Consider the following 23581-nt stretch of genomic DNA (forward strand, 5'->3'; position numbering starts at 1 on the left):
TGCCCTTTATACCAGGAGTTTGAGGGAAAACCTTCTGGGTGCATTCAAGTGCTATTTATCCTTGTAATCTGCCAAATATCAGCACAAAAATCCACAGAGATTTTTATCATTTTAGCTTGTTTTTTCCAAATCTGACAGCCTGTCCAGCAGGAGATGCCTAGAGGGTCTGAAAAGCCCCAGGAAAGCAAAGGGGCCAGGAAAGACAGACCCTCGCCTAGACCATTTCTATAAGGGAGTGGAGGGCCAGTCAGTCATGACGGCACTTCTGAGATGCTCCTAGTACTTAACAGACCACTGGCCTGGACACCACTTAGAAGGGGTCTCAGAGGCAATAGCAATGCATCAGAGGCCAGCCAGGGTCCCCCAGGCTCCTCACCTGAAAGACTTCAAGTTGTTGACCTACCGATTTAGAGCAGCAGAGCCTAGGGCTTAAACAGCAGTCCTTCACTTTCTGCCATTCTGGAGGCCAGGAGTCAAGGTAACAGACAACAGACTTGGCTCCTGGTGAGGGCTCAGGGACACAGCCAGACTCGTAGACCAAACAACTACCCAGTTCTAGTTTCTTCCATAGCAAGACAGCTATCGTTAGACCAGCCAGACCTCATCCTGTAAGCCAGCCTATTACATTTCCCTTTAATATATATCCATTCTATCAGTTCTGTTCCCTTACAGAACCCTGACTAATACAGTATCTATGTACAAATTCCCACCTTTAATGAGGACATGGCATATAATGATTAAGGCCCATCCTAAAAACCTGATTTTAATTTAGTGATCGCATAAGGACTTTTTTTTTTTTTAATCCAATGAGGTCCTGTTCTGAAGTACTGGAGGTTACAACTTCACTATGTGAATGTGGGTGACCCAATTTAACCCACAATGTCTACTCTCTCTCCAGAAGCTGTTGTATCACACTAGCCAATGTCAGCAGCCTGCCAGGGTTGGAGTGTGGATGCCAGAGGCACAGCTCTATGTGTGTCTGAAAGCAAGTGAGTTGTCTTGGCTGAACCCTGGCAGCATCCAGGTGAACTCAGGGAGTGCTCAGAGCGTGTTGTGAGCAGTGCCTAGAATGGCTGCTAGATTCACCTACAGAGCCCCAGCAGGCGTGAACACTTGGAGCCACTCATGCCTGGCTTCAGCTGCCGTTGCCACGGAGATACCCCAGGGTGAGAACCAGCAGGCACACTGCTGTACAAACAAGAGTGCACAAAGTGGTCTGATTCACCTCCCTGACCTTCACCAATGCCTGCCTGATGTCATGACTGCTCGAACGCTCCTTATTGGTCACTCCCCACTCACAGGCCTCTCAGGGACCAGTCAGACCCACTGTGGTTTTTTTTTTTTTTTCTTTTCTCTATACCCAGGAACTTCACTCTGCCTCTCAATGCTTGGCTTGATTCCATTTCATAATAGAGTGAGTGAATAGAATATGGCCTACCTAGAGAAGAGAATTTAGTCCATGAAATCTACCCCCACCTCATCCCCTGAGTCATCACAGTAACCCCTGGTAGGATGATCTCAATACTAAATTTTTGTTCTTTGTGTGAGCTCGTGTGTGTGTGTGTGTGTGTGTGTGTGTGTGTGTGTGTGTGTGTGTTGTACTGGAAACTATGATGCTATACAAGCTTTCTGAACACTGAGATATATCAAGATATACCAAGTGGCTCAGTACCTATCTTTGAACTCTGGAATGAATGCCATCTCTCCTCCACAAGAAGGGCAGATACTCCAAGGCTGGGACTTCCATGTGCTGGGGATGTCTTTCTGTATGCTGTGAATGTGTTGCTGTGATTGATTGATAAATAAAACGCTGATTGGCCAGTAGCCAGGCAGGAAGTATCATATAGGAGGGATAAGAGAGAGGAGGATTCTGGGAAGTGGAAGGCTGAGTCAGGAGACGCTGCCAGCTGCCACCATGAGAGACAAGATATAAAGATACCAGTAAGCCATAAGCCACAAACTATGTGGCAAGTTATAGATTTATAGAAATGGGTTAATTTAAGATGTAAGACCCAGCTAGCAAGACGCCTGAGCCATTAGGCCAAACAGTTTTAATTAATAGAAGCCTCTGTGTGTTTACTTGGGTCTGAGAGGCTGCAGGATTGGTGGGCGAGAGAGATTTGTCCTGACCAGGAGCTGGGTGGACACAGGAAAACTTCAGCTGCGTTCATGCCTTCCTTTGAGAGTCCTGCTCCACACAGCCTCCTGTAGTGCTGCCTCCACAGCAGTAGCAGGATGCCGGGGTGCTTGAGGCTTAGTTCCACTTCACCTCAAACCACCTCGGAATCACGAGCCTTAAAAATGCCCTAGTTCTTCCTCAAGCAAGCACTCCGCCAACACTCAGCCCAAGATCATCTCTTAGAACATTCCTCCACAGGGGATGGAGAGATGGTTCAGCAGTTAAGAGCACTGACTGCTCTTCTAGAGGACCCAGGTTCAATTCCCAGTACCCACATGGCAGCTCACAACTCTCTGTAACTCCAGGACCCAATACCCTCATATATATCCAGGCAAAACACCAATAAAATAAAAAAGCAAATTAAAAACAATATTCCCCCTCTTCCCTGGGCCCGGAACTAAGAGCACATTCCCTGAGCTACCCCCACATCACACACACTTCCATCTGGTATTTGTGAGCAACCTGGTCTTCGAATGGCAAGAACTTTCTTCTTCCTAGTTTTTGATTTTTTAACCAGCTGGAGCAGCCAGCGTAGGGATAAATTGGAAACCTGGGACTCTGCTCGGCTTCTGTTATACCCACACCTCTTTCCCAGTAATGCGCTTAGCAACCTGGACCCCCCCATCTGCACTGAGCCGTGTACACACCTGGCTCCATATAATTCAATGGGTCACTCCTTCTAGCAACACCCTGGCAACCCCTTTTCTGTGGCCAAAGACATCCTGGAATGCATCAGGAAAATGTAGGCAAATGAACTGATCCAGCCTGGAGTGGTTTTCTTTGCATGCATAGTAAAATAAAATGTGTCCTCGAAATGGATTTGTAGGGAACAAAGACAGACCCTGTTTGCCATCTTATGCCTATTCACGATTGGATGTGCCTGTGCTCAAAATCAGATGCATCACAGGAAAGGATGCGTGCGGCGAACAAAGGCTTCTGTAACCCACGTGTGTTACTCCAAACAGACAATCACCCACCGCCGGCCCCTTAGCAACTGACTCCTTCAGGACCACAGCAGGAAGCCCTGGAGTAAGCAGCTGTCCTGAGCATTCTAACCTGAGTAACCCACTGTCCCCATGCAGAGTATCTAGTCTGTACTTTCACTTTGCTTCTAAATAAAAATCCTTGCTCCTTTTGCTGTTGGTGTTCTTCTCTTCAATTCTTTGGACAAGACACCAAGAAGCACCCAGAGACCACCGACAACAGGATCTCACAGTGTAGCCCAGGCTGGCCTCGAACTGAGATCCTCTTGCCTCAGCCTCCCAAACGCCACCACAGGACATAGCTCTCTCTGTTTTTAATACTCAAGTCCCGTGATGCACAGGGACCTTTCTCTGTGCATCCCAGCCCTGCTCTTTCAGACTCCCGGGCAGCTCATCATCCAAACCATCAATGGGGAGCAGAGTCGGCCAGCTCATGTTGACGTTTGCTCTTGTCACACTGCTGTGCCTCTCCTCACCGAGACAGGAGGTCTCCTGAGGGCAGGCCACTGCCTGGCTTCACCCCTGTTTATAACTCAGCACCTAAGACAGAGTGTAAGAGGTGGCTCAGACAGCAGCATTGTGGGAAACAGGCACCAGGACACTGGAGGATTCCAAATATCAGCTATTCATCAGCTATTCCCCGCACAGACCTTTCTAAGCCCAGGCAACAGCGCAACAACATTGAGATCACTGTGCATAACTTTTGCCAGTCTGAGAGACGCTGTTGGGAAGCCGGTGCTGGGTTCTTTTTATTCTTTTTTCTTTTCTTTTTTTCTTTCTTTCTTTTTTTTTTAGATTTATTTATTATGTATACAGAAGAGGGCGCCAGATCTCACTACAGATGGTTGTGAGCCACCATGTGGTTGCTGGGAATTGAACTCAGGACCTCTGGAAGAGCAGTCAGTGCTCTTAACCTCTGAGCCATCTCTCCAGCCCCCGGTGCTGGGTTCTTGATGAGCAGTTAATAAACTAGAGGATGTCAAGGATCTGCAGGTTATTAGGCCTGGAAGCAGGAAGAGGGGTACGACAGCTCTTCCGGCTTTGCAAACTGCCGCTGTCAACCACACCAGTATCGTGGCCAGTGACTTCTGTCTTCCGAGCTGCCAGCGAGGAGAATCTTCCCAAAGTTCTCGAAAGCCTGATCTTGCCTTCTCCCTTCTCAGGTTAGTCTAATCTGTTCTATCCTGGGTTCTCTCTCTCCATTTGATACTGAGTTTCTGTCCACAACCAAGGAAGAACACCCCACAGGCACCGACAGGCCGGCAGAGGGGTCACCACCACCGTGTGGTCGCCACCACCGTGTGGTCTCGGGAATCCCTCTGTTCTCTGTGGACTTGCCTGCACTTCCTTCACAGATCACATAACTCCCACCCTGACGCCATCTCTCCTCAGCACCTTCCCACAGCCCCACCCCCACCCCCTGTCCTCTTCCAAGTTTCAGACTTCACCCAGAAGTCTTACCCCCAGGGGCTAAGGTCAGCAAAGTGTTTCCACAGCACTGGAGGTCTGGCTAATGGAGGACGTGGTCAGCATAAGGAGAAAGAGACACGGTGAGGTTTCAGTTAACAAAGGTTGCATCTGAGGGGCATGACTGGCGGCAGAAGCAACGGAGAAGGCATTCTGGGTAGACACTGAATCTGATTCCTTCCTCCACAACCCTCCTGAGAACTGAACTGAAGCCCAATCACCTTCCCAGCCCTTCCCTCTTGGGTGGGTCTCTGACTCGTATCATCATAAGGCAGGAAGGTGCCCTCTGCAAGTTCAAGGCCTCCCTGAGCTTCTGGAGATCCGGCCTGGTGATGAAAACAGAAGGAGAGGAGGAGAATGGGTAAGGGTGCTGGCTACCAAGCCAGGTGGCCCGAGTTCAAGGCCAGGACCCACACAGTGTGAGAGAACCAGCTGCAGAAGGTCCTCGGACCTCCACATTCAGGCTAAGGAATGTTCATGCCCACACGAACACCTGCCTCCATAAATGAATGTTATAAAGTGTGTTAAAGGAAGATGAGGAGAGAGGAGGGAAAAGAGAAAAGGAAGTGAACCACGCGCAACAGGAGGCTGGGGAAGAAAATCTCTCATTTGAGGCCATTGAAGCTAATTCTGAGATCCTGTCTCAAAATACACACGCGCACGCACATGCACGCATGGAAAGAAGGGAGGGGGAAGGAGGGAGAGGGAGGAGGAAAATCAAGGTGAAGAAGAGAAGAGGCCTCATGGTAGGGAGCTGGAGGAGTTGGGCGTGCCTTGGACACAAGCTGGCTGATCACGCCACAGCCTGGATCTGAGAGCAACATGCTGAGTGACGCTTAGCCTGGCTTCAAACCCCTCCAGACCTGATTTAGCTTTTGAAGTAGAATGCCTTTTCTTCACAGAAAACCTCCTGCAGAACCTCGTTGTATTAAGGCAGGAGAAAAAAACGGAGGGCCCAGTGAGGGCCAGAAGGCCTGGTGGTGTCCGGAGGGTCCAGTGGTGGCCAGAGGTTTTTCTCTCCCTGCACCTTCACTCAAGCATTCTGGACTCACCCTCTCTACTGCCCAGCTTCTGAAATGGGGGGTTGACGACATGCAGGGGTGGGTGAAAAAACTGCTTATGGTTAAAGGTTTCTAATGGTGCAAGGACCAAAAATGATTTCGAAATCAAGCATATTTTAAAGGAACTAGAACGCAAAAATAATCTGAAATTAAAGTGTTGCCATGACCACAGGCTTTACAAACAGACAAAAAAGGAAACGTGTGCATAAGGACTCCACGGCACACCTAGCAACACACACTCTTGTTGTGCTGTGCAGCCTCGCCGCAGCGTTGGTTCTGAACACACGCCATGCAGGCTGCCCTGTGCCTGCCCTCACGCCCTGCGATCCAGTTCAGACTCGACCTTGCTGTATTTTATAAACTGCGGCGCTTTATTAGCATACGAAGTTTTCTTCTCTTGTAATAGCTTGCAAGTTGCAATATGTCCTCAGTACGTAAGTATCAGATTACATCTTTGGGTTGTATTGCACTAGAATGTTCGGTTTTAAAAATTGCTATTTGAGGACCAATGAGATAGCTCAGAGGACAAGGACAACCTGAGTTCGATCCCTGGGACCTGCTTGGTGGAGGCAGAGACCAGAGTCCTGCAAGTGGTTGTCTTGGGGTTAGAGCAGGGTGGCTAGCAGTTTCTGAAATGGCCCTAAACACAGTTCTGCCACTTTGTATTATGTATTTATGGAAAATGGCCTTCTCAGCATTGATGGTTACAAAATCAGCGACTGACACACTTTGAAAAGTGTGGAAGATGCTCCCATCCATGCATCCAATACTGAGCCAAGATTCAGTTCTTAATGTGAAAACAAGCCCATCCATCTCATTAGTACGCAAATTTGCTTTTATATTTTAACAAGCAGTAAAATTATCTGTATAACACAGAATTGTTTAAAGTTTCTTATGATTTATTATCAGGGAATGTTTGATGTGTATAGCTATTTTATATACCTATATCCTTGGGGTAAAAGGGATAATGAGTGTAAAATGATGAAACAGCCCTGCTGGGGACTGCCAAGTCCAGAGCAAGGCCCCAGGCTCCAGTCCTAACGGCTCTCTGTGGTCCTCAGTCAGTTTAACGGCAGAGTGGGACTAGAAGCATCATTAAGATTCCTTCCACTTAGTCTTTTAATAGAACTGGGGGTTAATAAATTGACGAGATGCCATTGTACCAGTGTAGATTAGTCAGGGAACTGGTGTGAGCCAGGCAAGCAATGTTTTCCCAGACTCATAAATATGTCAGAACTTCACAGGAGATTTGACGTTTTATGATGGAAATGAAACCAATAGGACATCGCAGGGCTGTAAGCATCAGCTCAAGCTTCTGTGGCCTACTAGGCACAGCTTGACACAGCACAGATTCCGCTCCTGTGGGTGAAGGATTTTCCCTCAGAAGGAGGAGTCACCTGGAGATGCTGGAAAAGCAATTTAAAATATGCAGAAAGGATTGAACGTGGCTATATAAGAAAACGGTCTTTTTGTTTGGTTTGGTTTTGATTTGATTTTCTGAGGCAGGGTTTTGTTCTGCAGCCCTTGCTGGCATACTGCTCTCTGGCCCCCAAACTCCTCTTTGTGAGGAAGAGTCCCCTCTGGTGGAGAATCACCGGCCTTCAGCCTCAGTGAAAATGCATCAAGGGATGGAGTCTGGGGAGACTGTCAAAGATGTACTGGTCCTTTTCTGTCACCGTGACAAACTATCAGAGCAGATTCACTTAAAAAGATACATTAACAGAGGAAAATACAGATGGCGTAGGACAGATTTATAAAACAATGAACACACTTTGCTTTATTTGTTCTCAGTCTCAAGGGTTTTAGTCCCTGCTGGCTTCAGCGCTGTTAGGCCCATGGCAAGGCAGGAATATCATGGTGGAAAAGGCAGAGGAGAGGAGAGGCATTTGCTTCCTGGTAGCCGGGACACCGTGGCACAAAGAGGAGGAAACCAAAGAAAAGCCATGCCCGTCGAGGTGCGCCATCAGCAACTGGCGTCCTGCAACCAGACCCCACCTTCCAGAGTTTCCACCACCTCCTAAAGATCCATCAATGAGCTGGGCGGTGGTGGCGCACGCCTTTAATCCCAGCACTCGGGAGGCAGAGGCAGGCGGATTTCTGTATTTTGACAAAATAAATCCATCAATGGATTCACCATTCAGTCTGTGAGCTCACAGGCCAATCACACCCCTAAAGTCCCACCTCTCGACATGGTGCTGAGGATTAAGCCTTGAACACACATGCCTTGCGGGGAAATGGGACTCACTTCATATCCAAACCATGACAGATGTGCAGGGAGATGAACCCACTGAGATGGAGCACAGCTGTTTAATAGCAGTACTATAACAAAAGAGGGACTGGAAGTGAACTACACCCGAACCCTGGGGCCCTACACTGCCCTTAAAAGACAGCTAGCAAGCTGGCTCAGCGGGTAGTTATGTACCGCCAAGCCTGGCCACCTCGGTTTGATCCCTGAACCTACAGGGTGAAATTAGAGACCTGACTCCCCAGTTCTTTTCTGCCATGAACACCCAATAAATAAATGTGGTTTTTTTAATCTTATTTTCTTTAAACCTACATAATCCATAATCCACATCAATGGACGTAAAGCATTGTCTATGGTGTGTTAAATTTAAAAAAAAAAGAGAGAGAGAGAAAAGAACAGATACCTAAACCAGGACTACATGTGATTGTAGGGAACAAGACTGTAGTTAGGGGCCTGGAGAGACAGCTCAAAAGTTAAGAGCACTGGCTGCTCTTCCAGAGGACCCAGGTTCAATTCCCAGCACCCACATGGCAGCTCACAACTGTCTGTAAGTTCAGTTCCCCAGGATCTGACAGCTTCACATCAATGCACATAAAATAAAGTTAAAATTAAATAAAAAAAAAAGAGGAAAAAGGGTCTGATGACCTCCGTCCAAATGGTCATCAACAACTGCTCTCTCTAGGATGGAGAGACAAAGTCATCCTTTGTTTTGCTTGTTTATATGTTCTAGAGCACCTCTAATGAACAGGTATTACCTAATGTTTAAGACAAAAAAAAAATAAAGTTATTCAAGGATGAATTCGAAGATGTCTCCAAATACATTGGAACCACTGCTGTCCTATCAATGACTCCAGACCCTTGTTTCACTGTGACCTGGGACAGCAGCTGCCCTTAGGATGGATTATGACGAGGATGGAGCTGGGGAGGTGTGGGCCTCTGGTTCATGACTCAGGGATGCTGACTGGAAACACATCTCCAAACTGACATTCAAACATCCAGTGCAGGCAGACACACTTCATGTTTAGAAGGGGAACAGTCAGAGCAAAGAGCCTTGGCTCTGTCCATCCCTGAAAAGGGGCCTTAAACAACCTTGTCAACATTCAGCATGCTGGTGGCACACAGGACATAGCTTACTTCTGGGCAGGGAAGCTCCGTGAATGTGTCAGTGTGATAACACAGGACCTCACGTCAGAAGGGAACCGTGCTTGTTTAAATATGCTGCTGTCGTCATCTTGAATTTTTGTATTGCCTGTTTTATTGCTTGTTTTCTAAGCACACCCTATCACAGAGCTGAGCATCAAGTCCTTAAAATTCTTAATAACTGTTAAAAAGTATCCTATTTTTACTTTATACCAAGCGCTATTAGTTACAAAGTTGGGTACCTTCTCCCTAGATTCCATATTCCCGGCCTAAGGGCTTCCTGTAAAGTCAAGACTCCCCATAATCACTGAAAAGAATGTTTTCCCAGCAGCATCAGAAACAAAACAAAAGTCTCCAACCTATGCAATTAGCTGTAGGAGGACAGGCCCACAGGGTCGAGGAAATCGCCTCAAACCAGTGGCCAAGGCATGCACATAATGTACTTCCTTATGAGCCAACCTGGAGTCTGCCTGAGGCCCTAGCAACAGGTGCTGGTCAGAGCTCCTGATCATGCCCAGCCAATGAGGGATGACTATGCAATGTCACCAGATCAGGACACAGCCTGGGTGCTGGGAGGAGGGTATATAAGGCTTTTCCCTGTTACTAAATAAACGAGTCTGTTTGCCTTTCACCTGACTCCCGAGGTCAGTGTTGTTGACTTCTCGTCACCCCCTCCCCTGAGGAAGCCGTTAGGACTCAGCAACAATTAGCTAATGAGGTCTCAACACCACTCAAACCTCACCTTGAGACATGTTTCCCCGCAAGACCTTAAACCCAATACAGTCACAAGTGACCATGAGCCAAATGACCAGGCCCTTTCCCCACCTCCGCACTTTCTTCCGTGATTGAGCACCTGCTGCTTATGTCTGTAGTCATTAGCAGATGTCCTGTTCTCTGTCCATGTTCACACACTGCACATACACAGTTGTATGGGGTGTACAGAAGGGAAGGTGACATTTGTATTCTGGGCAGGCCACGAATCTCTCCTCATCTCCATCCAAAGCAAAATGCTCATCCGACAGTTTCCAGATCTCATACTGCCTCCAGGTCATCTTTTGGTAACATGTTGTTACCCTGGGGACCTGGCCAAAGGTAGATGTTCAAACACTGTCAACATCAGATATCTTTTGAATGTTTCCTAAGAGAGATGCTGCTCTAGGAGCTATTCATGGTCCACGGGACACAGCCTGTGAACCGTGTCCCTCTAGAAGGGGAGGATGAGATCAAAGAACCTGCAACCTTCATGGCCCTTTGATGTCCCGATCACAAGGACCGTGCTCTTCAAAGTAAGCTGTATATAACTGAGCACTATCAAAAACGGTGCCTACAGTAACTAGAGGAACAAAGGCAGCTCTTTCTTTGGTGCCTGGGTGTATTAGACAGAATAACCCACATCTTAGTTGTTGGTGTCTGTGACTATGTTACGGAGCAAAGGAGAATCTTCATCTATCTGAGTGTTTTCAGCATAATCACAAGGATCCTTAGGGAGAAGCAGAAGAAGAGGCTGGAGTGAGGTCCTGTGAGGATTCAACCTGTCGTTGCTGGCTTTGAAGATGGAAGAAGATAGGGCCATAGATAAGGCTGAAAAGGACAAGGAAATACGTTCACTGCTAGCAGTTCCTGGAAGAAGTCTAGTGCTGGAGACACTTGGATTTATCTTAGTGAGACCCCTGTAAGCTCCAGAACTGTAAGATAACAGATGAATTTGCTGTTAAGACATTAACTTAGTGACAATGCCCTGAGTCCTCAGGGATCTGCTCGTCAGGGTGTCTGTGACAGGCAGAGCTGAACCGATGCAGGAAGAGGGCTCTCAGAATGCCCATGCTGCTCCACCCAGAATGGCGACGCTGGCATGCAACTGTGAGTAAAGATGAGAGGGAGAAGTAAGGCACAGTAGCTCTGCCTGTGTCCCAGCACGCAGGGGGCCAGAGGCAGGAAGAACTTGAATTCAAGGCCAGTCATGTTCAAAGCCAGCTACACAGAGAGAGCTTTGTCTCAGAATATCCCAAGACTGGAACTGTAGCTCAGCGGTAGAGCCCAAATTAACATGAGCCAGGGCCCAGCACTGCCAAAGCTCATACAGTCCCTTTCTGTCTTTACATTATCCCTCAACGCAAGGACTCGGTGAAGACCCATCCCATAAAGATCTGCTGAACTCAGAAGCCCCTATATTTCCCTTCATCCTATCCAGACTTAATGCTCCTGTCTATTAAATAAAGCATGATAATGATGATATTGACTGTGGATTTCCAAGGGATAATGGATGGTAATGCATAATGAATATTCATTACCTTTTTATCCTTTCAGGAAAAGCCAGCAGGTTTAACATCGACTCTCTCCAGACCAGCATGATGAATCATTTTAAAGTCAGAGGCTCTGCTCAGACCCTGACAGAAGAAAACTACCAACAGACACAGGACCATGTACACAATTTCCGGGCACTCATAAAACAGCTGAAGCAGAACCCAGCCCAGAAGTCCTGCTCAAACATCAGGAGGCTGCTGAGCATCATTTAAGGGCTTTATAAAGCCCATGCCCTGAAAATGGCTCTTCCCACTGGCTGCTCATTCTCAGCTGGCACATAAGGCTGCTCTTGACTTTGACCTATAAAACTCCAGAATTATTTTCAAAAACATTTTCTTTCCAACTGGGCCTGTGAGACTGAAGTGTTTATGAGCAGGACCAGGGATGGGAATAAGATGTGATAGGAATGAAGACTAGGCAAAAGGAGCCATCATCAGCCGCCCAGGGGCCCAGCTTGTGTGTGTGTGTGTGTGTGTGTGTGTGTGTGCGCGCGCGCGCGCGCGCGCGCGCATTTTCCTCAAGGGAAAACAGTAGAGGCAGAGAGGCCCCTTCATCCCCGGAAATAACTAAGTGCCCCGAGGGAGGGTAACTGGGCCTCCATCCCCACGCTGACCCTGTGGGGAAAGTGGTACCCATATCCTTCTTACTGTCACAAGACAGTAGTGACAGGAAAGTCAGCTGGGCTCAGCCGGTCCATCCTCCCTCCAGAGTCACTCACACATCCGGTGCCCCAGTAACTCCTGTGTGGGACATCAAAGCCTGTGGGAGAGTGTCGCCTAAGGGTACCTGGCCCCAGGCATCAGAAGTGCCCTGTACAAACTCTGACTGCCCCTTCCTGGCTCTGTGGCCTTGGGAAGCACCGCCCTCTATGTGCCACCGGTTCCTCCCACGTGAGACGTCCACAATCCCTTATTAAAAAACAAAAAAAACACAAGAGTCTGGCATGCTTCAACATTCAAAAATGTTCAGCCCATTGCAAGGCGGTCCTGCAAAAACACACCAGCATTGAGCTTACCAGGATGTGCCCAGGTCTCAAAGATGAACACTCAGGGTGAACAGGAAACATAGTGTAGGTCAGGTTGTGCCATCCGGTAAATTAATGAGGTGAAATTTCCCCTATGAATTGGCCATCAAATAGCTTTATTTTCAAAGTCTCGTTCAGACTGAAGTTAAGATCCCAAATAGGGTTGTCCCTGGGTGGACTTAGAGAGTCAGAACCCAGAAGGCGTTTGGTGGCCTGCCTGGCACACAAGAGGCACACGAGTGCTTGTGAACATCTTCAACTGCCAGCTTTCCCTCAGCCACACACCCCATGCCTGGCACGTGGTTTACGTCTCTTGGATGAATGCCGCTTCCTTCCCTTTCTACCTCAGGACCCTCAGGCACCTTTTTAAAATCGACTTAATGCAAGGTCCCCACCACACAGGGGACGTTGACCACAGATGATCCTCCTGTAGCTGTCCCTGTACCCCAGCCCCATTTCTGACCGGGCTTCATTACACTGAGTTATAACTGACACCCCCCCTCCACCGAAAGTTTCTATGGGCAAGCATGACCTTCACACGGCACTCTCAGCATGGCCCACGCTAAGCCCATGACGACAAACGTGTGGGAAATAGACTGTAACTTGATGTTCACAGTCTCTCAGCCTGCCTGTGTCCAAGCAGGTGTAGGAAAGGACAGTCCAGAAGGGTTCCCTCAGGGCCCCGGAGCCTGAGCACAGAGCATGCCAGCATGATATTGAATGCCATTACCTCAATGTCCAGAGTCTCTCTTCTGCACTTGAAAATACTTCATCTTTTTCATAAACCCAATTAGTATCTAGGAGGGATGTCGCTAGCCAGGGAGGAACTTGGGAAGTTAATTAGCACCTTTGCTACTCAGCAGAGTCCAAAATCTCTCTGACCTTTAGAATGGAGACACATCTGGCCCAGCTAGGAGCCCGCAGTCAGGGGAGGGTGATGGGGCCCAAGGGGCAGCTCTGCTCTTGAAACTGTTGGTCTTTTTTTCCCTGAAGCAGGGCCTGCCTGTGCTCACAGCGCTCTCCACCTGTCTTTTCACTCATGACCCTGAATGAGAGCAGCCTAAATGGTCCCCTCAAGGAGAGCTGAATCAGCCTCAAGACTTCAAAAGGTACCAGAAAGGCTTGAGAAGTTTGTCTGCTTTCCAGAATATAAAAGGCAAAATTCAACATGAAAAGGAACTAAATGTGTCCCCAAAGGTCATGCTTTAGAAATGTCCACAACCCGGGAGGCTAAGGACCAGGATCTCTATGAGCTACAGGTCAGCCTGGGCTATGGAGTGCTTACGCTCCAGAGCATTGTTCACATGGCTAACGCTCCATTTGCATATAGAGACCCCAGGGCAGAAGCAAACTTGTTAGAGACACTCACAGGAGTCGCAGGCTTTGAAGAGCCATCAGGAAAAGCCTCTTACAAAGACATGCTTCAGAGGAGTGGGTTCTGAAATATATGTCTGATTCCATTTGTGGAAGTTTGAAAGGATCAGAGTATATTCCATGTTCCAACTGCCCTGAAAACGGCAGTTAGGAAGAAATTAGTTGCTCTTTTGAGGTATGAATAACGGGAGGGAAGGGCGAGGTATGCACACCCGTAATGCCTTCACTCATGAAGCTGAAGCAGGAGGATTGCTCCAAATTCTAAGCCAACCCAGACCACGTAGTTCCATTCTGGGGTGTACGTTTAGAGCAGGTCTCAAATTTTAAAACCTTTGTGTACTAGAGGGTAACAGAAGAAGGAAATCAAGTTAAGCCTGAGCTTTAGTCTCTACTCTTGTCAAGTTCATTGATAGAGGATTTTCTATCAGAAAATTTTCAGAGGCACTGTTAGGAATTCGCTGTCTGGGAGATCCAGCAACCACCCAGCACAATATCCATTTAGCACTTACATTAATCTGCATGCATGGAGGACTGAATGATTTTACACAGTGAACTGCTGGGTAGATAGCGGAAGAGGGGACAGAAAGAGTGTAAGGGTCAGAGGTCAGGGAGGGTCAGATGTCATGGAGAGTGCAGAAGGAAAAGGTCCCCCAACACAACAGGACCACTGTACTCACAGCAGGTCAACATTCCACCAGGAGGCAGGGAGGGTCTCCCAAGCTCCCACCCTTAGCAGGGGATCTATTGACAGTTGGTGACATCCAGAGGAGGGAGAATCAGTTTTCTTTAAAAGTGTGGACCCTTTCGTCTACCACACCCCAGTCAATGCCCCCACATCCATGAGTACACGGGGAGCACAAACTGGGCTCAGTAAGTTAAAAAATTAGAAAAATACAAAAGAGGGGTGAATATGATCAAAATACATTATATGCATGTGTGAAGTGCTCAGAAAATCAAGAAAATATTGTATTAAAATTGCTGAATGGAAGGAAATGAGAACTGGAGATTTAAATGTCCCTGAAAGAAAATAAGAAGTTAAAGACCAGAAGTCTGGTTGTAACTTGGTGACAGATTCCGTGTCACCAAAAGATGAGGGAAATGATCAGCCTGAGGAGAATGCGCCCTTGTGGGGGAGCCGTAGGGATCCTCAGTTGCTAGTGTGGTGGCCGAGGAAGGTGCAGCCTTTTAGGATCCAATCACCAAGTGGTGTCCTTATGGAACGGGATCCACACCCTCAAGAGAGAAACCCCAGAGACCTTAAGACCCTCAACCATGGGTGCCCACGGTGAGAAGGTGTCTGAATCAGGAAGCAGGCCTGAACTGACACCATGACTCTCCTGGCACCCTAATGTTCCCAGCCCCAAACTATAAGAAGTAAATTTCAATTGACTCAGAGCCACCTGGTGGCCTCCTGAGACAGCCCTGCTTAGGATGAATGGCCCATGCTAACCCACCGCTGTGCCAGAGGCTGGCTTACCGAAGAACCAACCCAATCCTGCCAGGGAAATGAGGGGACCAGCAAAGAGTTCTACTAAGATCAAACAAGACTTCAAGAGGCACAGGCTCTCCCTTCTTCCACGGGACAAAGGCACTTCTGTGAGGTTGCGGAGTCACCTGGAAGTACTTTCTAGAACTTTTTTTTCTTCTGCTGGCATCAAACCTCAGCCTAATGCCAGGCAAGCACTTGACCACTGGCCTACACCTCCAGCCCCCACCCCACCTCAGGATTTCTTATTACTGAAATTAGAGATCTTCCTTATCTGAGCCAGAGAGACGACTCCGTGGTGAAGAGCACTCGCTGGTCTTGGGAAGGACTCGGGCCCTCAGCACCTAAGTCAGGCAGCTCACAGTCTCCTGTAACGCCACTTCCAGGAGATCAGATGCCCCCTTCTGGCAGCCAAGAGCACTGCACTCATGTGCATGAACCCGCACACAGACGTACGTACTCATAACTATAGAGGAATTTGGGTTGATATCACTGGGAGGCCTGCTCTTTTCTGAAGGGAAACAGAGGAGCAGTGGATCTGGTAGTTGGGGGAAGGGGAATGGGAGGATGCAAGAGAAGGGACGGAGGGGAGGCTGTGGTCGGGATGTATTGTATGAGAGAAGAAAAAAGAAAAAGAAAAAAATGAAGGAAAACGTTTAAAGAAATCTTCCTTGTCATCTAAACCATTTGCAGCCGATCATTGTGATAATTGTAGGAAAACTGTTAAATGTGCCCAAGGGAGAGTTCCTGAAGAAGAAAATGAAATAATTAAAACTTTAAAAATTTAAAATTTTTTTTAAAGAAAAAGATAGTGGGGGGGGGGTGGCTAGAGAGCTGGCCAAATTCTTAGGATAAAATCTGTCTCTGAGGCTGTACATTGGGTTTCATTCACCACTGGCAGGACCGACTGGGGCGAGGACTTCTCAGATTTGTAGGAGGCCCTCCCTCCAGAACCCCTCACTCTCGCCAGTGCATACGACAGACACACTAAGCGCCAAGGGCCGTGCACAGGGTCTCTTCATTATTTCCCCTGGCTCTGTCCACGAGAATTGAAATTAATTTTCTAGCCCACGAATGAGACATCACGACTGCTGCAGGTTGAAAGACTTCAACAGCCTCTGGTTGGTAAGAAAGGCAGGAGCCTGACATATTCTAAAATACATCACGGGAATGAGAAGGGTGGGAGGTGACAGGGGAGAGGAAGCCACAGAAGGGGAAACTGGAAAATCCCACGCAAGCCCAGCTACTGAATTGCCAGCAGCGGCAGAACCTGAAGTCCAGGAACACCACTCTTGATGTGTCAGGAATTACCTGGAGAGGTGACGAAAATACAAAAACTGGTCCGTAAGCTCTCTAGTGGTGATCAAGGACCCCAGAAGGCTCCTGAGGCCTAGAGGGTGTAGCTGGGGCTAAGTCCTGGGATGTCTCCCAAAAGAAGCCTGCAGCTGTGGCTCACAGAGCCCTTCTGGTGTCAGTGACCTGGGCACTTGGGAATAAAAGAATAGGCTGTCGGAGGACCCATCCCCATCCCTGAAAAGTGGGGCTAGTGAGAATCAGCCCCAGGGAGGAAGTGAGATGGAAACTGGGCAGCCTCCTCCCCAGACACCTTTTTAAAGCCCCTCCACCAGCCAGCCTAGGAAATCCTGCAAGACTCCATGGGTACCCCCCCCAACCGCCCCGCACCCACCACTGCAAGCTTGAGTTGCTCTGTGGCTTTAGATAGCATCCCTCGGTCTCACTGACTTACACGGCTCTCCAGTTTGCTGGTACCATCAAGTCCCTGATGGAACTAGGGTCTGGCAGGTAGAGTGAGTGATAAAGGTTGGTTTAGGGTTTTTTGTTTGTTTGCTTGTTTTTGGTTTTAAGACTGTGTTTCACTGTGTCACACAGAACAGCCCTGACCTCACAGCAATTCCTCCTGTTCTCGGTCTCCCAAGGGCTCCCCGCCATACCCTGTTACTAAATATTGAATACCGGTTCCCAGGCTGGCTGTACTTCGGCGAAAAGAGAAATGGAAAAATAACACAAGCATTCGTCGCGCTGGTAGATTCCAGCGCAGCAGGGTAGGAGACGGACCAGGCTCCCGGAGAACTTTAAAGCTATGGCTGTGACTCTGATAGGTGGCCGCCGGAACGGGAAAGAAAGTAAATGAATCAGTAGATGAGTGAGCGAGCTTGTAGACGGCCGCATGCAGGGCTGCGAGATCCTCTCACTGCCCTTCACACACAACCGCATTTACGAGGACGGGTGGCGGGCACCTGTTGAGGCCCCCAGTCGATTGCCAAGAGAAATAAACTCGGAGACAAACTGTGTCTACACGTGGCCAGAGTTTGTGCACGCGGAGGCTGGCCGAAACCTCACTCTCCAGAGAAAGCTCTAGTCCCATCTACATGGGGGGAAAGCACCGCGTGAGGAAGTCATGACGACTCCGTGCTGAACGTCAGGCCCGGCCTCGGCTGCATCGGTCCATTTCGTTCCAGCTGCAGCCTGGCGGCGGTCCTTGTGGTCCGGATGCCGGTCCCGTTATATAGCTGGAGACCCTAAGGAGAGGGAGGGTGAGTTTTTGCTCAGGCTACATTTCAGGGGCAGGCTTCTAGGCCCAGATCCTCTGCCTTCAAAACCCATATGCTTTGTTTTTGAAAAAAAAAAAAAAAAAGGTTTTGATATGTAGGTAAGTCAGGTCTACAGTTCACTCTATAGCACAGGCTGGCCTTGAACCCAAAATCTTCCTGCCTCTACTCCACCAAATGTTAGAATTACAGACGTACTACCTCACTTGGCTTGAAGCCCATACTCTTAACTCCAAGATGGTGTTGTTCCAGTGAAATGTAGGACAGCAGAACAGGCAGACGGAAAGGTAGGGAGTACAGAATATCAGAATAAGTGCATGAGGAAAAATGCCCGCCACCACTGCCTGCCAGCTTTTGCCCAATGTTATCACCGGCTTTTCCAAGCACTTATTTTGCTTTTTTTTTTTTTTTTTTTTTTGAGACAGGGTTTCTCTGTGTAACTTTGGAGCCTTTCCTGGAACTCACTTTGTAGCCCAGGCTGGCCTTGAACTCACAGATATCCACCTGCCTCTGTCTCCAGTGCTGGGATTAAAGGCGTGCGCCACCACTGCCCGCCCCCAAGCAATTGTTACAGCACACTTGTGACCAAATAACTGGATTTAAAATTTTAAAGCCATGTCTCTCTTTGATTTACGATTATTCAAAGTCCCCTCTCCCTCAGTCTCCATTTCTTGGAGGTAAAGATAGTAAGTCGGCTTCAGTGGCTGCCCTTTGACATACGCCTCGGTCAATTCAGTATCGCTATTTTTGTTCGTTTGTTTTTCTGCAGACAACGATGCTGAGGCTTACAACTGTAAAAAGACGAGTCTAAAGCCGAGCTACCCAGCAATGTGAGGACGCCCGCCCAGGCTCCCACTCGCAACTTTCACTTCTTCACTATAGACTAGCCTGCCACGCTGACGGTGATCAGCTGCTTTTTAAAGTTAACAATGTCAACCTCAATCTCTATTTACCCTTGCTGGGTCTATTCACCCCATCTCTAGTTCTGCTGCAATCCTGCCGGCTTCTTCTCCCTGGCCCTGATAAAAATGCAGAGTTGCACCAGCAGCCTGGAACCGGCGGGGCATGAAGGGGAAGCAATTCCTGCTTTGTCTTCAGTGCTTTGAGCGCTAAAGGATTTTCTGGAAAAAAAAAAAAAAAAAAAAAAAAACGATGACACTCAAGGAGAAAGGGGCGGGGGACAAGGCACAGCTGAGACAGACCATAAGAGATTCAAAGAAACAATCCCGTCCCGTCTCTACAGCAGTTATTACTGTCTGCAATAATAATTCTCCAGGGTTATTACCGTCTCCTGGACCCCAAGGGATGATGATAGCATCATCACCGGGTGGCCTGTCACTCAAGCATAAAGACTCAGCTTCGAACTGTGATCAACTGAAGGAAGGAAAGAGGAAGATGGGATGAAAGAGAGGAGTTTGGGGGAAGCGGGGGGGGCAGGGGGCAGGGGGGGATATACAGAGGGCTTGTGTTGGGGGGATTTTTTTGCCGGGGGGGGGGGAGAGCCTTTATTTCCAAAGTCAAAATGAGAGGCAGTTAAGCCGAGCTCTGGCCAATCTATTAATGCCTCAGGGAGGACTTTCATTCTCTCACTAAAGGAAAGGAGATGGCCGTATAGGTCCGACAATATCAGTGACAGCTAATAGTTACTGAATGCCAACCAAGAGGCAGGCACTGTGCTAAGTGATTTGCATTTATCATCAAACTTAATTTTCACAGCTTTTATGAGACAGTCGTATTAACAGACTCATTTTTATAGGTGAGAAAACAGAGGCTCAGAGTCGTAAATTTATCTAAGGCCACGCACCTAAGAGTTCAGGGATTCCCATTCAGAGCTGCCTGTCCACTAAGCCTTGCTTGCCCGAGAAAACCTGAAGGGAAGACAAGTCCATGGCCATGTGCTCTTGGGGTGTGGGGGAGGGGGGATGGCACTCCTCAGCAACCTGAGGGACTCAATGGAAAAAAATAAGCCAACACAGACAGTGGGATCCCTAAGTCATTCTTAGAATTGGACCGTGGCACTCAGCCTCTACAGACGCCTTCTCCTCTTCTGCCCTGCTCCTCAGCATCCTTGCCACAAGCTGTCCACTTCTTCCAGCACAGAGGGGCACCAGGGACTCCTGCATCTGCCTTCACAGTGGCTACATGTGTTCTGGGGCACGGCAGAAGACTGACGTCTGATTCATTTAAGAGACAAGGGTAAATTACCACGTTGCATGCTTTATACTGCCCGGTAGCTCTGAAAAACAGATCATGCTGGGGTGGGTGAGTGAGACGGCTCGGCAGGTAAGGGCACTTGCTGCCACGCCTGAGGACCTGAGTTCGATACCAGGGACAACCGATTCCCACTGGTTGCCCTCTGACCTCCATTTTCCTGCCACGGCACACGCACACTCACACACTATACATCTGCACACTCAATTAGGGGTTCTATTGCTGTGACAAAACCCCATGACCAAAAAGCAAGTTGGGCAAGAAAGAGTTTATTTGGCTTACACTTCATTTCTGTTCATACTGAAGGAAGTCAGGACAGGAACTCAAGCAGGGCAGGATCCTGGAGGCAGGAGCTGATGCAGAGGCCATGGAGGGGTGCTGCTTACTGGCTTGCTTCAGCCTGCTTTCTTATAGAACCCAGGACCGGCATGGGCTGCCCCCCCCCCCACTGATCACTAATTGAGAACATGCCTTACAGCTGGATCTTAAGGAAGCATTTCCTCAGCTGAGGCTCCTTCCTCTCTGATGACTCTAGCTTGTGTCAAGTTGACACAAAACCAGCCAGGACAATTGACCCGTGTCAACTTGACACACAAACACATCACTGTGAAGCTACAACTCTTTCTTTCTTATTCATCTCCAAGATCTCACATTTAAAACATAACTTTAAAAGTCCCACGGTCTTTACAAATTCAAACACATTAAATTGTCAGTTTCTTTAAAATATACAGTTTAAGTCTTGCATCTGTGGGCTCCTTTAAAAATCAAAATTAGGGGGCTGGAGAGATGGTTCAGAGGTTACTCTTCCAGAGGTCCTGAGTTCAATTCCCAGTAACTACATGGTGGCTCCCAACCATCTGTAATGAGATCTGGTGCCCTCTTCTGGCTTGCAGGCATACATGCAGGTAAAATGCTATATACATAATAAAAAATTAAATCTTTAAAAAAATCAAAATTAAATACCTTCTTCAAGAGGAAAGAACCAGGGCAGCGTCACAATCTGAACCAAGCAAAACCAAACTCCAGCAGTATAAATAACTCAATGTGCAAGTATCTGGGATTCACTCACCATCTTCTGGGTTCCTCCAAAGGGCCTGGGTCACTTCTCTGGCTCTGCCCTCTGCAGAACACACAACTTGTCTTCTAGGCTCTGGCTGACTCCACTTCACTGCTGCTGCTGTTCTTGGTGGCCACCCATGGTACTGGCATCTCCAAAATGCTGGGGTTGCTTGCTGCAACTGGGCTGTACTTTCACCAATAGCCTCTCCTAAGCTCTCTTCATGGTACCAAGCCTCAACTTCTTTGCATGACCCCCACCATCCTGGGCCTTCAACTGCCACTGAGGCTGCACCTTCACCAATGGCCTTTCCTGGCCTCTCCTGGTGCCAAGCCTCAGCTGCTCTCTATGACCCCTTCATGCCTTCAAAACCAGTACCACCTGGGTGACTCTTACACATTACCAAGTCAAGCTGCCAGCATGAAGTGGTGGTATTCTAATTGTACTGAAATGTGATTTTAATTGTATGTTAATAAATAAAGCCGGGCGGTGGTGGCGCACGCCTTTAATCCCAGCACTCGGGAGGCAGAGGCAGGCGGATCTCTGTGAGTTCGAGGCCAGCCTGGGCTACCAAGTGAGTTCCAGGAAAGGCGCAAAGCTACACAAGAGAAACCCTGTCTCGAAAAACCAAAAATAAATAAATAAATAAATAAATAAAGTTGCCCGGGGGTCAGAGCTATTAGAGCCATAGACGACAGAGCGTGTCGGTGGTGGCACACACCTTTAATCCCATAGATCTCTGTGTGTTCAGGGATACAGCCAGCATTGGAGACATACACCTTTAAGAGCTAGAGGGCTGTACATACAGACAGTGACGAGGCAGTCACATGTTTGGGTTTACAACCAATGAGAAGGCAGAACAAAAGACTATGAAAAGACATACACACAGGAAATAGGTCTCTTTCGGAGAGCTAGGACCACCGCAGGAGGAAGGGTGAGATTTTAGCTCTGAGCTCTGACCTCTTGGCTTTCTCTTTTACATTGGTTCTGTGTTTCTTATTTAATAAGATGGTTGGTTACATCTACAGCATGACGTACAACCTTGGCTGCCTCTGGAACACAGCTTCTCTGTGCTCTCAGGAAACACATTCCAGAAGATTTCACCTCAGTGACGCTGGTCTCTTCTTAATCACTGCTCATTTCTAAGCCCCAGCTGACCAGCATCTATTGTCCCAGTAACTTAAAAGGTTTCACTTCAGTAGTTCTGGCATCTTAGTAATCGCAGCTGATTCTTCAACCCCAGCTAACCAGAACCATGGGCTCTTAATTCAAAATAACAAATGGTGCTGATAGAGTCTTTAAACTCCCCTGTGAAACTTCACAAGCCAGGCCTCCATCTTCTGCACTGCTCTCAACATTCTCATCTTCCAGACCCCACAGAGCATCCCACAGAGCTCCTAACACACAGTGGCTCTGCCAGTCTGAAGTTCCAAAGTCCTCCCCCAATCCTCCCCCAAACAGGGTCAGGTCTATCACAGCAAGTCCACACAATCCTGGCACTAACTTGTCTTCGGTTTTTACTCCTGTGGCAAAACATCATGATCAAAAGAGCAAGTTGGGAGGAAAGGGTTTATTTGGCTTACACGTCCAGATCACAGTCTACCACTGGAGGAAGTCAGGACAGGGACTCAAGCAGGGCTGGAACCTGGAGGCAGGAGCTGATGCAGAGGCCACGGAAAGATGCTGCTTACTGGCTTACTTCAGCCTGCTTTCTTATAGAACCCAGGGTCGCCCCCACCCCAGCCCAGGCATGGCGCCACCCACTTTGGACTGGGCCCTCCCCCATGGATCACTCATTGAGAAAATGCCTTACAGCTGGAACTCATGGAGGCATTTCCTCAAGTGAGGTTCCTTTTTCTCTAACGTCTCTAGCTTGTGTCACGTTGACACACAAACCAGCCAGTACAATACTAACTAAAAATGAAAATAAAAATCATTGTGTCTCTGTGGGGCATGTGTAGGAGACTCTGACAACATTTAGGGAGAAGCCACAAAAGTTCCTGATGTTCCTTGTAGTCAGCAGCCAAAGACAGACTGTCTTTACTCAGCTCCCAGGGAGGCAGCCCCAGGACTTCTGCATGCTAACATGACATCCAGCTCAAGAGTTGTCTATCTACCTCTTAAGCTGAGGCTCAAAGTGATACTTCTGTGAGCTCATTTTTAGGAGACAATTTCTTCCCAGTTGTTTATTTTTTCCTTTGTCCTTGAAACTCATAAGCTAATCCTGGGGACCTCCAGGCAGCAAGTACATTCTACTTTGACATCTTGCCATTCTCAGGAAATGAAGACAGCTGGGAATGGGGGCAGACACCTTTAACCCCAGCATGCAGGAGGCAGAGGTGGGGGAGGGAGGGAGGGAGGGAGAGAGGGAGGGAGGGAAGGAAGGAAGGGGAGGGGAGGGGAAGGGGAGAGGGAGGGGAAGGGGAGGGGAAGGGCAGGGGAGGGGAAGGGGAGGAGAAGGGGAAGGGGAGGGAGGCTCA

The 23581-nt window shown here is 48.3% G+C and overlaps 1 long non-coding RNA gene across 1 annotated transcript; it reads left to right on the plus strand.

Moving 5' to 3' along the window:
- Positions 1–5914: 5914 nt before the first annotated feature.
- LOC119088667 lies at positions 5915–11698 on the plus strand. The gene is made up of 2 exons (XR_005092359.1): positions 5915–6124; positions 11383–11698. It is a non-coding gene; the product is annotated as an uncharacterized LOC119088667 (long non-coding RNA).
- Positions 11699–23581: the final 11883 nt, after the last annotated feature.

The sequence above is a fragment of the Peromyscus leucopus genome, chromosome 10, assembly GCF_004664715.2.
Source record: "Peromyscus leucopus breed LL Stock chromosome 10, UCI_PerLeu_2.1, whole genome shotgun sequence".
NCBI classification, from domain to species: domain Eukaryota; kingdom Metazoa; phylum Chordata; class Mammalia; order Rodentia; family Cricetidae; genus Peromyscus; species Peromyscus leucopus.